General features: G+C 35.7%; 1 pseudogene; it reads left to right on the top strand.

Annotated features, from left to right (window-relative positions):
- Positions 1-17660: 17660 nt before the first annotated feature.
- LOC103250648 lies at positions 17661-18072 on the top strand (annotated as a pseudogene).

Raw genomic sequence — 18072 nt, 5'->3', positions numbered from 1 at the left:
CTCTAAGAGCATTGCATAGATTCTCATTGAAGCATCCTGATGGTGTCCTGTGAGATAACTACTGTTTTCATTCTTATTTTATTGATGAGGAAAATAAGACACAGAAAAGCTAAGCAAGAGCTAAAAAATGACAGAGCTTCACGTGGGATTCAAGCCCATGTTGAACTGAACCCAAAGGCCAAGATCTTTCTATTCAAATAGGCTACTTTCATTCATATCATGAGCAATAAGAGCTGATAAATATTGTGCTTTCTTTGTTTTAAAGACAGATGAATAACTTGTTATATGGTATTTACAGTTACATAAATCATTTTATGTTTTGAGACAGTGCACTACAATTTTCTGAAAAATCCTCTAACTTTCATAGGACTCCTCTACATGTGGCCACTGCTTGTGGCCATCCAGAAGTGGTCACTTACCTGGTGAAAGAACAAGGCTGCCAGCCTAATATCTCTGATAGCAAAAACAAGACAGCTCTGATAGTGGTATATACTAGCAAAGTATTTCAGCATGAGATGGATATGACTTAAATAGAATAGAAATGAATTTATCTCATTGACATACAAAGAGCTGATGAAACCAGTGGAATGTTTATTTGGAATTCCTGGAGTTTATTACTTAATTCTTTTTTTCCCCCACAGAAAGCTCTTTATTGAACTGGAGCTACAGGCCTTACTCAGTAATTTCAGTTGTTTTAATTTATTGCTGCTTTTTAGAGAGCATTTTTATAATGGAAAACCTATTCAGATAGTTTAATTGTACAGTTGCACAAGAAGCTGATATGGGCCAGAAATTAAATTTTGACTTGTATGACAGGTTATGCAATGCCAAGAAGAATATGTGACTATTCTGCTACAGTATGGTGCCAATTCAAATTGTTCAGATGTCCACAGCAATGCTGCTCTTCACTATACTGTCTAGCATCATAATATATCCATGGCAGAAAAACCCTTTTCACACAGTGCAGATATTGAAGAAAAAAGCATGGTATGTTTTTTGAACACTTTATGTTCAAAATATTGAAATGCATTTTTAACACTGATATAAGTAAGAGTCACTTTTTCATATTTGGAAGCGCAAGCATTTCCTGAATAAAAATCCTTTGAAATAATTGTCTGAGATTTCTCTTTATGGAAACATTTGCCCTGGAAACAATCTTTATCTTAAAACTCAAACAAACTAAAGCATTCTACAATAAATGGAAATCTTGCTGCTCTTGACAAGCTCCTTAAAAACGTGATGTATATGGACATGATTTATCTCTCATTGGCAAGGCTTTAGAAGGAAAGATGGAATAGAAAAGGAGAACAAATTTGATATTATGTAATTGAAGGAAAATAACAAGAATAGCTTATTATGTTTACACAAGATACTGCTCAGTTTTGGGGAAAATAAAAAATCTTTTACTATCCCATGGGGTTTATAGTCTATACCCTCTGTTTTGATTTTTCAGGAAGGTAGGGGTTCCTTAAGTTCCAGGGAGATAGTCCTTTCTTGTAAGTTAGAAGGACATGAGGTGAAAGGACCTTGTAATTATTTGGTTTTTTGTAATGATTCTATTTCAGCCTTGTTGCTATTAAAACTGGCCCTGTAGTCTGATAATGATTGACCTTTGATACCAGGATGCCCTTACTGACCCTGATCCCTCAGTGTCCATGGTGATCCATACTTGGACTTCAGAGTTACAACTTTGTTTACCTCACATACATATGTGCTTATGTATTCAGCTATTGTTCTCAAGGCACCAGCACCCAGTTCTGGCAACTGGACCTCCTAGCAACATACCTACATATGTAGTGACCACAGTGAACCTTTCTGCACACTCAAAACCTTATAAGGAACCCACATCTCAACATAAACAGCTTCAACCATCATAGTAAATTATCCTTTGAAACCCCTGTTTGCCTTTTCTCTAGCAAGTAATAGTTGGAGTTGTTTTAATCCATCAGAGAAGTTCAAGTAATGTTTCAGGGAGAGATCAGTGTTTTTCTTTATTTTTTGCTATCATATCTGTACCCCTATGGCCCTTAATACTCGATGTAGCACATTGTCTTTGGTAGTGGAATGTCCCATATGATTCCCCCCAAAGGAGTGGACACCAACATATGATTGCCTCCTCAAGTGATATGTTTTGCATTATAATGAAAATCTCCCAAGTTACTACATCTTTACCTGAAGTTTTTTTTCAATTAATTTTTTATTTTATTTACGTGGAGTACAATTCAGGGTTAGGTATACAAATGTTCTTTATGCAGATAGCCTTGTTGATGAGGTGTGCCCCCCCACCAAAGTTTTAAAAACATGTTCAGCAGAATTCTCTGCGTGTAAAGTAGGTTAGTTCCATAACTCCTCACCATCTTATTTTGTATAAAAGTAGGATTTTGAGTTTGCTTTGGCACACATATACTAAAAGTTAATACAGGGAAGATTAGCGTGGTCCCTGCACAAGGATGACAAGCAAATTTGTAAAGCATTGCATATTTTGCACAGTCCCTGGAAGGATGGTTTACTATTTGCTGAGTAGCTTAAAGGAAAAATGTGCATTAAAGGAAAATGAGTGGCACCCATTATTGAAACTGTGATTTTTCATTATAAAAATATTCATGTAAGGTGATCTGTGAAATGAGAACAGAGCTGGATAATGTGGAATGTACAAATAGGTTTGTCAGTAGATATCTTGGAAATGAGAAATTATCAACTTGCCTCTCCTTTGTGGAACTGAATAAGAAAAAAATAAAAATAGAGTGTTTGTCTTCCACATCATTTGGAGATAAATATGTTGGTTGTGTCATATTTACAAAGACTGGATGGCTCAGAGTTTGAATAGGTAGAGAAGGACTATGAGTAGATCAAGCCAGGTCTTGACCTCTATTAGGGTCCTTCCCTTGGTGTAATAGATTAGTTCAGTAATATGGGACAGTTATGTTATTCTCAACTTAATGAGATGCTACACATATAAATACATTTTCTTACAAACTATAAAGTAGCTGAACTGTCCTGAGTTACCAGTAACAAAAAAATAGAAAAACTAATAACAAAAATTGGAACTTAATCACATAGTCTAAAAACTGCAATATTTCAATACTAGAACCTATGAAAAAATATGCATTGAGTTTTATTGGGGATTCCAAAATAGTTTCAGCAATGAAGTTCAAGCCCAAATTGTTCCATTGTCTCACTCTTTCTCTTAACATTTTTTAATGGTAATCATGTGAAAACTTTATAACATCTTAGTGAAATCAGGCAGTATTTTTTTTCAAAAGAAGATATTGAGCTGAGGAGAAGCAAGTTTTTGTCCAAGAACAAATACTTTTCATTATAGAGCTAAGACTTCATCTGTGTTAGGATACTTTTTATTATGACATGCTAATGCTAGTTATTTTACTGATCTATACTGCCCTCAGATCCTGACTACTTCACTTTACTAGTTTTTTTTCCATTAGACACTTAACAAAAAGGTCCATAGATCTTGTATATTTGAAGTTTGTGAGATAATTAAACTTCTGATACTAGCTCTGATACTGTCTGAAATACTCTAAAAATTTAATATATTTGATAAATTTTTTCATATTGGCATTAAAATAGCAATTCAATCTTTTTTAATACATAGAATTCACCAACAGATTGTAGAAAGTAAAGAAGAAAAGACATGGAGTAGCATTCCAGGTAAGACTTCTTATATGGAATTTTTGACCACAAAGGAGCTATTAGAAAAATGTGTAAATTGCATACACACATTTTAAAATTTCATTCTTAGCAATCTAGAATTCAGAATTATTTTTGAAGCTTACTGTAGGCAATCTCAAATAGTACTCTCTGAAAAATTATTTATGATTTTGAATAATTTACATGTTATTTTTATAAATAAGGAAAAAAATACTAAGTTATCATGTTGTATTTTTCCGCTATACTCACAATATATGGAATTGGTCTTGTTATTGAAAATGGATTTTCCATTTAATGTTTTTAACTAGATACATTCAGTTAGTGAACATGAATTTCAGTTGATCCTTGAGCAGCGGTAAGGGCACCATTTTCCTGTGCAGTCAAAATCTATGTATAACTTTTCTCTCTCCCCAAAACTTACCTGAGTTTCCTGTTGACCAGAAACCTTACTGATGACATAAACACTTGATGCATACATATTCTGTATGTTTCATGTGTTATGTATTGCCAGTGTGCATTAATACCAGTAGGAGTTTACCTTATAAAGATACCTGACTACAGAAATCTAAACAGCAATTTTTGGTTGTACAGTTTTATTACATATTTTTATGCCAAAAATGTTTCACTATTATCATTTATCACAAGTTGAAACCAAATGTGATATATTTACCTTGATAGAACAAGATGTGGTTTTCTATAGGCTGAATAATTGTCAAACAAACAATAATAAGTTAGGTTTTTGCAAGTTGCAGGAGACACAAACACGGAATATACATAGTTTTGGTCTTGAAAGTGCTCATAATAGAATAAAGCTGTCCCTATTTAGTTTATCTTTTTAAGCATAATGATAAGGGTAAGCATTTTTATCCCTTTATTAGCATGTCTACTTAACAAATAACTAGCAAGTGTCTTTTAGGTACTAAGCATTTTTCTAATGTTAGAGTGCAAACATTTAAAAAATACAATCATACACTTGTCATTATCATTATTATCATTTTTATTCTTTACTAGTTTATTCAATGCTTACTGTGCTGTAGATGCCTTCTGGGAGTTTGTACTCCTTATGCATTCCTTATGCTTACTATGTGCCAGATACTTTAAGTCTACGAGGAGAAATGAAAGCTTTGAGATAGTGAGTAGGAATTAAGGTAAACATGTTAAGTGAGTAGAAGTTTGCCAGCTCAAGATACAGAAGGGTTATACTTAGCAGAAGGAACATCTAAGAAGATTGCATGTTTGGCAGAAGGAACATCATAGGAGACAGCAGGTTTGACAGGAGGATCTGAAAAGAATCAAAGAGTTGCAGGAAAAGAATCAAAGATCTGCAGAAAGAAGTGGTCAGAAAATGTCATGGTTTGAAGAAGAAATGTCTGAGAAGACTACATGTTTGGCAGAAGGAACAGCATGTGCAAAAGATCAGACACTTGATTAAACTTTGCAGGACTTATAAGCAGTTCAGTTCAGTTCTGCTATTGCAAAAAATGTGATATAAGAGTGGTTGGGATGAAGTGAATATCTAGCTAAGGCAAGCTTAGGAAAGACTGTTTAATATTATAGCAATGAGTAGATCTTATCCTGTTGGCCCTGGGAACATTCTCAGGTAGAATGCTTTTGAATGACCATATTAGGTGACCTCACTAACAATGGCTGAAACAGTAGAAACCAGAGTTGTCTTTGTGGTTCAGTGATAATTGATCTCAATTGTCAGCTGTGCTGTTGGCAGCATTTTGTTCTTCTCTTCATGATTGGCTCATTAGCCTCAACCCTAAGCATCATGGTATCACAGACAATACCTAAAAGCTGGAAAGGCTGCTTTTATTCAGATTTTTCTTTAATAAGGGAAACAACTAAGAAGCTTGCAGTAGACGTCCTGTAAATTTTATTGCCTGGGTTACACCACATGTTCATTTCCAAACCAATCTCTGAGAAAGCAGATGTAATTACTATGATAACCATAGAATCATTTCTTTTTCTGGAGTTAGGGAGGGCTACTCGGATGATAACTACCCAAATATAACTGTGTTTCTTCAGAAAAAATGGCAACTGACTATTGGAGAGGGAGCCAGTAGTGTTTACTACATGTGATTGATTGGAAAATTTTGAGCAGCAGAGTCACCAGATTAGATTTGAGTAATAGGATGTTCTGTTTATGGTGTAAGGCCGGCATTGCAAGTTTCTTCTGAAAAGGGCCAGGTAGTAAATATTTTAGGCCGTGTAGCCTTGGTCATCTTTATTCAACCCTGCCGTTGTAGTGGGAAAGCTGTTATAAATAACACATAAGTGACTAGGCATGACTGTGCTTTATTTGAAAATTATGGCAAGATAGATATGGCCTTTGGGCCTGTAATGCTGGATTCTCATACAAAGTATACATGGAAGGTAATCACATAAAAAAACAGGGAGAAAAAGGAAGCTTTTGCCATACTCAAAACCATAGTTTGTCACCAATCCTTGTACTAGTAACAATCTGTTATGAGGTTGTTATTCATGGTGAAATAAATAAAATGAATATTTATTTATCAATAAATGAATATTTATTTAGTAATAAATGAACATGTATTAATTAATAAACAGATGCTTATTTACAAATTTAATAATGAGTGAATAGTTAATTGTTAATAAATGAATATTTATTATTACTAGATGAATATTTATTATTAAATGAAAAGTAAAATAAAATTAGGAAGATCAGTTTATTCATTTATTCATTAAATTTCTAAAAAATTATTTTCACTTAGGAAATAATAATAGTTGGTGGGTGTTCACCCCACATCCACCTGTGAAGTCCGTCATTTAAGTGCCCATGTTTAACAGAGAAATATAAATGTAAGATAAATGTATTTCTGGGTACAAGACTATTTCTTTTCATTTTTATTTTCAGTGGTAGTAGAAATATAAAGCAGAGGCAAACAAAAAGTACAGTTTATGATTTAGTGATTCATAAATATAAAATGTTAGGGGGCTGAGAGAAATCTCAGAAGATTCCTATTTCCTGATTTCCTGTTGTATACTATCATTTAAACTGGGCATGAGCAAGAAGTAGGAAATTGTTAGACAAATAGAGAAGAACAGTTGGTCAATGTTAAAAGACTAACATTTTTTCTTTGCATGTTGAATTTGATGAAATATTCGCATAGAACATTTTTAGTCAGTAATTGGATAATAGACATTTCTAACTATTGATAAAACTCTGTGGTTGTAGATGTAGAGTTGGAATGATCTCACTGTAATTGTTAGGTAAAGACAAAAGTCTGAATAAGCTTGTCCAGAATGGGAAAGATTTAGAAGTAGAAGAAGGCCAGTAACAAAACCCTTGCAGTATGAACATTTTTCTAGAGAAAAAACGAATTAGTAAAGAAGACAGAGCAATGGCTAGGGACAAGTAGGAGAGGAATCAGAGAAAGTGATGTTACAAAAATAAAAACAATATGGGAATTTCAAGGAGGGAGTGTCAGTTCAAACAAGTTAGTCTACTAATAGAGTAAATTGTATTTAACTCTTACGAGTTCTTTTGTGGTACTCACTTCAAAAGTACACTTTTAAAGGTTAAGTTTAACTATTGATTTGATTGGCATTTCTGGTGTACCACCTACCAAGATCCTACCAAAAATTTGGGTAACTGCAGCAGCAACCTACACAGGGTCAGGGAAAATGGTCTAGCCTGTTGCATACCTGTCCTAACATTTTTTTTTCAGAATTTTCAAAACCTAAGGCTCCCATGTGAGGGAAAATGTTGTCTTTCTTGCCTGTTTCTTGTGAAAATACTTATTTTGCAATCAAGTTATTGAAAAGCTTTTGTGTATGCATTCTGAAACAATAATCTGGCAGCAACAACTAGAAGCAGTCAGACGTACATGTTTCCCCCTGACATGGAATCATAACAGAGTTATGTTTTTGACAGTTTCAGGTTTTGATCAGAATTAGCGTAAAGACCAGGGTTACACCACATGTTCAGTTTGGAGAAAATGGCATGCTTCAATTTTTATTGCAGAAAACTAATATAATATCTCGATGAAAGGTATAAAATGATATGCTGAATATACTAGTTCTTGATATTTTGGGGCCTCTGGTGACATATGTAGAAAAGTCAGTATCCCACTCTATGTTGGTGCAATTCTCTTTTCATGTACTTTCATTGATAATTGCGCTTTGATAACTTCCTTTTGAATTTCATACCCCCCAAAATAACTATTAAAGCACATTTATAGTATAGGTATGTTTGACAAATGTGTATACTTCTTTTTAAGGGAACTGGCTACCCATCCTAAAGTATATATGGTATTCTCTTAATAGGTCCTAGTTTTAAACTTCTTCCTATCTGTACCACATGAATGACATTGATTATGGCCTGCCAAGAATTTCAGTGTCTTCTTGATTGTCAACCAAAAAGTGCTTTATCTGATGTGGTGTAAGTGTAAATCACCTTTCTGCTATTATATTTCTTCTAAAATTAATTATCTATGACTTTATTGAATATGTGATCAATTGAATTTCTACACTATAAGCAATCAATATATAATAAGATAACTCCCATTTATTTTCCCCAAACAAGTTTAAATTGCTGTTGAGCCACAAACATCAAATCCACTCCTAGAGGAGAGGTGAATAAATCCTCCTATATCTTGGATGCAATTCTGTTGACTTTCCAAGCTTTCTGTCAAGTTCTGTCTTTAATAATTGAGCCATGTTTTTAATATTTTAAGAAAAGATCAGAAGCAAATAAAAGTAACCCTGTGATCATAATATAGTAGTATACTGTATTCTGTGGCTGTGTATTTCTCAGTAATCACCCCAGTTTCTTGAAGGATGCAGACTTATTTAATTAATTATTATTTTAAGAGATGAGGTATTGCTATGCTGCCCAGGCTGGAGTGCAGTGACTATTCACAGGCATGATCATGGTATACTGCAGTTTTCCTGGCCTCAAGTTATTCTCTCTCCTCCCAAGTAGCTGGAACTACGGGTGAATGCCATCATAGCCAGCTTGATGCAAAATTACTTGAAAAAAGGAATTAAACCCTCCCAAGTTGGAAAAAATTGACTGTGATCTTTTTATTTGTTTTCTAGAAACTTTTACACTGATCATATTGTCAGTCATTAAGATTCTCTTTATTTTATTCTAGTTAAAATGGTACTGCTATTTATTTCACTTTGTTTTCTAACACCATTGTTTCATCTATTCCTGTTATGACTTTATTCAAATGGGCATAGTATCCTAAGCACATATTTTTTAAAAACAGATTAGGGAAAGATGTTCTGGAAAATAGTCTTCTGATTGTATTCACATATCACACATTAACTGAAATAATAATTTTTAAATGCTTACAGTGCAATTGTGTCAGGGGTTCCCAAGACCACTCATTCTTTGGTGATCCACTAGAAGGACTCACAATACTCAGCAAATAATAGTACATAGGGCTTTGCTTTATTACAATAGAAGGACACAAAACAAAATCAGCAAAGGGAGAAGGTGCATGTGGTGAAGTCTGGAGGAAACCAAGCACAAGTTTTCAAGAATCTTGTTTTATGGGGTTATCAAGATGTGCTTAATTCCCCCTGCATCAAAATTTGACAACCACATGCAGGGCTGTCTACCAGTACAAGAGTCTCATTAGAGATTCACTCAGAACCCAAGTTTGTTATGGAGGCTAGTCACATAGCCATCCTCTTCTTCACATGTACCAAAATTCCAGATAACCAGAAGGGAAACAACTGTCCAGAGTAAATCCCATTGCTTGTACAGTTTAAGCACGGTAACCCATTCTTCACAGTTAGGCAATGGTGGGAACTCTACCAATTTCAAGTTCCCAAATGCTAGCCAAGGTCCAGCATTTGCAAGCAGGTCTTTCTAAAATGGCAGTCTTGTGCCTGCTACATGAAATCTTTTCTGCATAGTAATTAAACCCTTATTTCATTTTTGATGTTGTTTTAAAATTTTGTTTTAATGGAAATAATTTAATAATATAACTTAACATGGTACTTATCTTAGTTACATCATTAATAGTAAGTTACAGTGCTGATTAATTTTTTTTACTTTTGATGAATACTTAACACATATGCACACCTACATGCCATGGCAACATTAGGTAATTGTAATCTGTTATTTTCTGATTAGCCTTTTAGTAAATTAATGAGATAAGTATAATGATTATTGATGTAAAACTAGGATACAGATTCTTCTTTATTTTAATTATACAGCAGGCCCAGCTTTGATTCATATTGTGTTAAATCCATGTTTATAATTATTAAATAGGAAAGAATGTTCCATCACTTTTGTTGTTTATTCTTTCCTAAGTAAGCAACTAAATTGTTTTTAATGCATTTTCTTATATGTTTCTAATATTCCATCCAAAAGCTACAAAATATACATTTTACTCATCACCACATGGAATGTACTCCAAGATTGATCACATCCTCGACCATAAATCAAGTATAAACAAGATAAAAATACTGCCATGCACCTTCTCAGACCGCAGTGGAATAAAACTAAATATCGACACCAACAAAATTCCCCCAAAACCCACAAAGACAAGGATACTAGAATAACAGCATGATATTGAATGACTACTGGGTCAACACAGAAATCAAAACAGAAATTAAAAGATTCCTGAAAACAAATGAAAATGAAGAAACATTCTACCAAAACATCTGAGATGCCATAAAATCAGTTCCAAGAGGGGAAATTATATCTCTATAAACACACATCAAGAAAATGGAGACATCACAAGTTAACAACCTAACAAATCACCTAAGGGAGCTGAGGAGGAAAGATTACCAAAACTCTGACTTTAGCAGAACAATCCAGATCACCAAAGTAAAATCCCAAATACAGGACACAGAAGACAAAAATATAGAAAAAAATCAACAAAACAAAAAACTGGGTCTTAGAAAAAATATGCAAGATTGATGGACCCCTATCCAGGATGACCGAGAAAAAGCCCAAATAAACACAATCACATATGCAAAAGATCAAATCACAACTGACATCGAGAAATACAAAAGATTGTCAGAGATTACTATGCATACCTCTATGGACATAAACTTGATAATCTTAGTGAAATGGAGGATTTTCTGACATCAAACAATCTCCCAGGTTTGACACAAGAAGGCACTAAGAAACCAAATTGACACATAACAATCCAGAAAATTTATTCCATCATAAGAAACTACCTACAAAGCAAGTCCCTGAACCAGACAACTTTCCAGTGGACTTCTACAAAATGTACAAGGAGGAGCTGATACCACTTACATTGAAAGTATTCCAGGCAATTGAGAAAGACAGAATTCTCCCCAAATCATTTTATGAAGCTAACATCACACTGATACCCAAACCTGGAAAAGATCCAACAATAAAAGAGGACTACAGCAAATATCTCTAATGAACATACATGCAAAAATTATCAACAAAATTCTAGCAAATCAGATCTAACAACAAATCTCAAAAATCATCCACCATGACCAAGTAGGCTTCATCCCCAGGTTGCAGGGCTGGTTCAACATTCACCAGACCATAAATGTAATTAAATACATTAACAGATGTAAAAACAAGAACCACATTATTATATTATTAGATGCAGAGAAAGCTTATGATAAAATCCAGCATCCCTTCTTCATAAAAACCCTCAAACACTCAGGTATAGAAGGAACATACCTCAAAACAATAAATGCCATCTACAATAAACCCACAGCTAGCACATTGCTAAATGGACAGAACTGGAAACATTTCCCCTCAAAGCCTGATCAATTCAGGCTACCCATTGACACCCCTCTTCAACATTGTGTTGGAAGTTCTAGGTAGAGCAATTAGACAATAGAGGGAAATCAAGGGTATCCAAATAGGAAAAGAGGAAGTTAAGTGATCCCTCTTTATTGATGATATGATCCTATACCTCAAAAATCCAAGAGAATATGTCAAAAACTTGCTTTCTCTGATAAAGGACTTTGACAAAGTCTTGGGGTACAAAATAAATGTGCAAAAGACAGTTGTATTCTTATACACCAACAACAAGCAGGCAGAGAACTAAATACAAAGCACAGTCCAGTTCACAATAACCACACAGCAAATGAAATACCTCAGCATTTTCCTAACCACAGAAGTGAAAGACCTTTACAATGAGAACTATAAACCGGACTCGGTGGCTTAGCCTGTAATCCCACACTTTGGGAGGCTGAGGTGAGTGGATTTCCTGAGCCCGCGGGTTCGAGACCCACCTGGGCAACTTGGCAAGACCTCATCTCTACAATAAATCAAAAAATCAGCCAGGCATGGTAGTGCATGCCTGTAATTCCGACTACTCGGAAGGCTGAGGCAGAAGGATCGCTGGAGCCCAGCAGGTCGAGGCTGCAGTGGCCGGGAGTGGCCACTGCACTCCAGTCTGGGCAACAGAGTGAGACTCCAACTCAAAAAAAAAGAAAGAAACAATGAGAACTACAAAACACTACTCAAAGAAATCCAAGAACACAAACAAAAGGAAAATATTCCATGCTCCTAGACAGGAAGAATCAACATCGTTAAGATGTCCATTCTACTAAAAGCTATCTACAGATTCATCACGATACCCATTAAATTGCCAACATCATTCTTCTCAGACATGGTAAAGAAAATACAGAAATTCTTATGGAAGCATAAATGACCATAAATAGCCAAAACAATCCTTAGCAAAAGAAACAAAGTGGGAAGTAACACAATTTCAGACTTTAAACTATATAAAGGTTACAATAATCAAAACAGTCTGTTATTGGTACAAGAATAGGCATATTAACAGTAGAACAAGATAAAGATTCCAGAAGCAAAATCTCTATTTCTCAACCAACTCATTTTCAACAAAGACTTCACCAACAACCACTGGAGAGAGGATAACCTATTAAGTCAACGGTACTGGGAAAACTGACCACATGCAGAAGGTTGAAACAGGACCCCTACCTATCTCCATAAACAAAAATCAACTCTAGATGGATCAAAGACCTAAATGTAAAACCTCAAAGTATAATAACCTTAGAAAATGCAGGAGACACCCTTGTAGAAATTGGAGCTGGTAACCAATTCCTGATCAAATCCTCAAGTGCCCATGCTGTAAGAGATAAGATAGACAAGTAGGACCTCATCAAAAGTTTCTGAAAAATTTCTGCAAAGCAAAAGAAACCATCAAGAGAGTGGGGAGACAGCCTACAGAATGGGAAAAAATATTTGCCAACTATATATCTGACAAAGGTCTAACATTCAAGATCTACAAGGAACTCAAATGTGCTGAAAGGAAAAAAATAAACAGCCCCATTAAAAAGTGGGCAAAAGATATGAATAGACACTTCTCAAAAGACGATACATGGGCAGCCAACAGACATATGAAAAAGTGCTCAGCCTCACAAATCATCAGAAAAAAGCAAATCAAAACCACACTGAGATACCACCTAACCCCATTAAGAATGGCCATCATTAATAAAACAAACATGTTGGTGAGGATGTGAAGAAAAAGGAATGCTTCTACACTTCTGGTGGGAATGCAAACTAGTGCAATCTCTTTGGAAAACAGTGTGGTGATTTCTAAAAGAACTAGACATTGACCTTTCATATGACTCAGCAGCCCCCCTACTGGGAATATACCCAGAGGAACTCAAGTCATTCTACAAAAATGATACCAGCACATGCATGTTTATTGCAGCACTGTTCACAATAGCAAAAACATGGAACAAACTATGTTGCCCATCAAAACTGGACTGGAAAAAAAAGTGGTACATACACACAATGAAATATTACACAGCCATAAAGAAGAACAAACATATGGACTTCACAGAAACTTGGAAGGATTTAGAGTCTATCATATTCAGTGATCTATCACCGAAACAAAGAAGAGACTACCATATGTTTTCACCCTTAAGCAGACTCTAAACATTTACCATAATACTATAAGAAAGGGAGTGGCAGTAGTGGGATATTGCTGAGGGGTGGGGAGCACATCAGTAGGGTTACCTGATCTCAAACCAGGCAAAGTGGAGGCCAAAGGGAGGCCCAAACTTTACCTGTATGATCATGAATTATACCCCACATTTAAAATAAAATGTGTGTGTGTGTGTGTGAACTTATATATATATATATAAAGTTCATTCTTTAGAGCATTTTCGGTTCACAGTCAAATGTAGGGGAAGGTACAGGGCTTTTCTACTTACTCCATGACTCCCACATGGACATAGCTTCTTCCGTGATCAGTATCCTCCACCAGCATGGTCCATTTGCTGCAATTGCTGAACCTACATGGACATATCACTCAAAGTCCATAGTTTATATTAGGGTTTCAATCTGTGTTATACATTCTATGGGGTTGGATAAATGAATAATGACATGTACCTATCGTTGTAGTATCATATACAAAATAGATTCACTACCTTATAAATCCTCTTTACTCCGTCTTTTCATCCCTCTTTTCCCACTAACCCCGGGCAACCAGTGATTTTTTGTTGTCTTTATAGTTCTTCTTTTTCCAGAATAGTCATTTAGTTGGAATAATTCCGTGAATATCTTTTTTAATATTAAAAAATTAGCTTCAGGGTAATTTAATGAAGCTCTTTAAGATGTTCATTGTCCTTACTTTTGTTTTCCCTTTATGTGCATCAGTGTAAAATCTGATTACATATGCTTTACATATTGAATATTTACCTTGTATCATACTTACTTTGCAATTAAGAATATACAAGATGGTGTTACTATAGATAAATAAATATGTTTCTCACTGATCCTCTTCCATTGGGGATGAGTTTGTAATCAGTTGATATTTTTTATGACATGGCTCAATTATAACTAGATTCTCTGTCATGAGAAATGCCAAGAGAGCTACTGTTTTGCTTCTCAGGAAGTTTCAATAATTTATTTTCTCCCTTTCTCTTTCTCCCACTTGGCACACTCTGTGTTGATAGTGTTTTATATGTATTCATGTGTGTGTGTGTGTGTGTGTGTGTGTGTCTATTTTATATCAGATAGTACTTCCTGGCAACTTGACACACCTCCCCAATGTTTCTTCTTATGCTTCTCTCTGAATATGCTATCTGCTTCAGAATGGATAAGCTCTTGGAGTGATCTTACTAGTGTTTCTTTCCATGAGATTTAAAATGACAGGTAAATTTGAGTCTTCTTTATGCCATATGAGGTGTAATAGCTAGAACTAAAAAACCTACCAGCGACTTTCCCAGAAGAGGATTGACAAGAGTAATTACATTTATGTCTCTTGAACTCTTTCCACTGGAAGCTGGAATGTCTTTTCAAGAATCCTTGTCTCTGGTTTGTTTCCTATGTTTTGCCATTCTGCAAGGTACAGTTCCTATAGATCTAGCTTCCTTGTGATAGGGTGTTATATCCTAAAGTGAATATTTGCAACTGAAGATCTGGAGAAGCTGTGTTGTGCCACAACAAAATAAATACAGTTGTCTCCCCTTAACTGTGGGGTATACATCCCAAGACACCCAGTGAATGCCAGAAACATTGTCAGATAGTACAAACACTATATATACAATGTTTTTTTTTTCTGTATGTACATATCTACATTAACATTCAATATATAAATCAGTTACACTATGAGGTTAATAATGGTAACTAGTAATAGTAAGAACAATTATAACAATATATATACTAAAATTTATATGAAGATGGTCTTTCAAAATATTTTCTTGTACTGTACTCACCCTTTTTCTCATGATGATATGAGGCGATACAATGCCAACATGGTGATATGAAGTGAAGTAAAAGAGGTAAAAATTGTGATGTGGTGTTGATTACTATTGACCTTTTGATAATATATTACAAGGATCATCTGCTTGGGGTGATTTTGGCTCACCAAACCATGATGATGTTGATTATTGGGTATCCGCAGCCAACCACGGTGAATGGCATATACAGTGTGGATACACTGGACAGGGATCATTTATCTTCTAAGTGGATTGGAGCAGAATGACTGGAGATTTCCTCACACTCTTTGAATTTTCACGCTATTTAAAATTTATGAATTATTTCTGCAATTGTCCATCTAATATTTTTGGATCATAGTTGACATTGGATATCTGCATTGCAGAAATCAAAACTGTGGGTGTGAAATTAGGGAGGGAATATAGTTTTGGTCAACCCTTGATTCCTGGCATACAAATTCAAAAATCCTTAGGATATTTGAAGTGACATCTTTTTGTATGTTAATGATTGACTGATGGCTGGAAGCCCCTAGGTAGCTTCAGGATAGAGGCTGGTCACCAGAAAGACCAAAGAATGATTAGAGGGTTGGATCTTCCAGGCCTACCTTCCAACCTCCTAGGAGGGAGGAGGGAATGAAAGTTAAGTGGACCACCACTGGCTATCATGAACCACATTGAGTCACCTTTTCACTTCTTTGGGCAACATTGAGAAAGGAAAAATTATCTTGGGCCAGACATAAATCAAATAACATAGTATATATGCATGATAAGACTTCTTGGTCACAATTCTTTGTGAGTTCACAAGGTGCTTGTCAGAAGTGCATGTTCCAATTTTGTGCCTTGTGTACTTCATAATTGAAAACAACTGCTCACAAATATATGCACTACCAAAAAGCAATGTCATGAATAAGGTATAATACTGAACTCCAGATATGGAACTATACATGGCGTCATGAAGAAAATCAATGCTAAAAAACACACGAGATTAAAAGATTTTGTGATGCTGCATTTCTAGCTGTTGTGGGCCACATGCACACTGGCTATGAGTTGGACAACAAGTAATGACAATTTTGTTTTTGTGCACAAAAATTACAGAGGTGGTTACTAAATATCTCTGAAAATTGTTCTATGGTAAATGCTATTAAGTAAAAACAAATGCGTATAGATCCAAAAATAGTCATTTAAAAATTTTTTCTGTATTTCTTTACACTACTTACTTCTTTCTGATACTTCAACTCTCTCAAAAATATTTTGCTATTACTTTCATTTTGTTAAAATATGAATGGAGATAGAATTGTATATGTAAGATTTTCAGTAACAAATATTCTTATGAATTTTTCTGTAAATAAGTTTTATAGATGTGTTGTCCACATTCAAATTAAGACCAAAAGAAGTTACAGAATCACCTTTTAATTATAAGGTTCTATTTGTTTTATTGTTGTTTTAAAATACAAGCAATGAGCCGGGCTTGGTGGCTCAGCCTGTAATCCCGCGCCTTTGGGAGGCTGAGGTGAGTGGATGGCCTGAGCCCGTGGGTTTGAGACCCGCCTGGGCAGCGAGACCTCATCTCTACAATAAATCAAAAAATCAGCCAGGCGTGGTAGCGCATGCCTGTAGTTCCAGCTACTTGGAAGGCTGAGGCGGAAGGATCGCCAGAGCCCAGCAGGTTGAGGCTGCGGTGGCCGGGAGCGGCCACTGCACTCCAGTCTGGGCAGCAGAGTGAGACTCCAACTCAAAAAATAAAAATAAAAAATAAAATAAAATAAAATACAAGCAATGAATGATGTTAAAACCTAAAAGGGAATGATTTGACTTAATTTCTCCCTTATGCATATGCCCATAAGGAATTATTTTCTTACCCTTTTTCAGCCCATAATTATCAAGATAATTATGTGCTAAGTAGGTTACTGCTGCATAGTACAGTTCTGCAAATTTTCAGGATTCATTGAAGAAGGCAGTGCAGTACAGTCCAAAAAAAAAAAGACTTCAAGTCTTACTTCCAGGCTGCAAGGTAACCAAAACAGTATGGTACTGGCACAAAAATAGATATATAGATGAATAGAACCAAATAGAATTCCCCCAAATAAAGCCATCTGGTTTTTGACAAAGTCAACAAAAATAAATATTAGGGAAAGGGCATCCTGTTTCTAAATGGTTCTGAAAAACTGGCTAGCCATATGGAGAATGATGAAGCTGGGCAACTACCTCTCACCACATACAGAATTAACTCAAGATGAAGTAAATACTTATATGTAAGACTTCAAAGTATAAAAATCCCAGAAGATTATCCATCTCTGGCCACAGCAGCGAGAGGAGCCTCCGCCATGTCCACACACCAGCAGTGGATGATCGTGCAGAACTGCTCCGGCTTCCTGATCAAAGGAACAAGCAGACCAACAGCACCAAGCCCAACAACCTGAAGGCCTGCAACTCCTTCTGCTACAATGGGCTGATCCACCACAAGACGGTGGGCGTGGAGCCTGCGGCCAACGGCAAGAGCATCGTGGTGGTCATGAAGCAAAGGTCGGGCCAGCGAAAGCCAGCCACTTCCTACGTGCGGACCACCATCAACAAGAATGCCAGGGCCACACTCAGCACCATCAGGCACATGATGTGCAAGAATAAGTATCACCCGATCTGCACATGGCTGCCATCCACAAGGTAAGCTCCATCCTGTGCAGCCAGAAGCCCGTGATGGTGAAGAGAAAGCAGACCCACCCCACCAAGAGCTCTTGA

This window comes from Carlito syrichta, unplaced genomic scaffold (assembly GCF_000164805.1).
Source record: "Carlito syrichta isolate Samal-C Ts95f unplaced genomic scaffold, Tarsius_syrichta-2.0.1 Scaffold51905, whole genome shotgun sequence".
NCBI lineage: Eukaryota > Metazoa > Chordata > Mammalia > Primates > Tarsiidae > Carlito > Carlito syrichta.
Note: the sequence above shows the minus strand (reverse complement) of the source record. Positions and strands in the feature narration are given on the sequence as shown.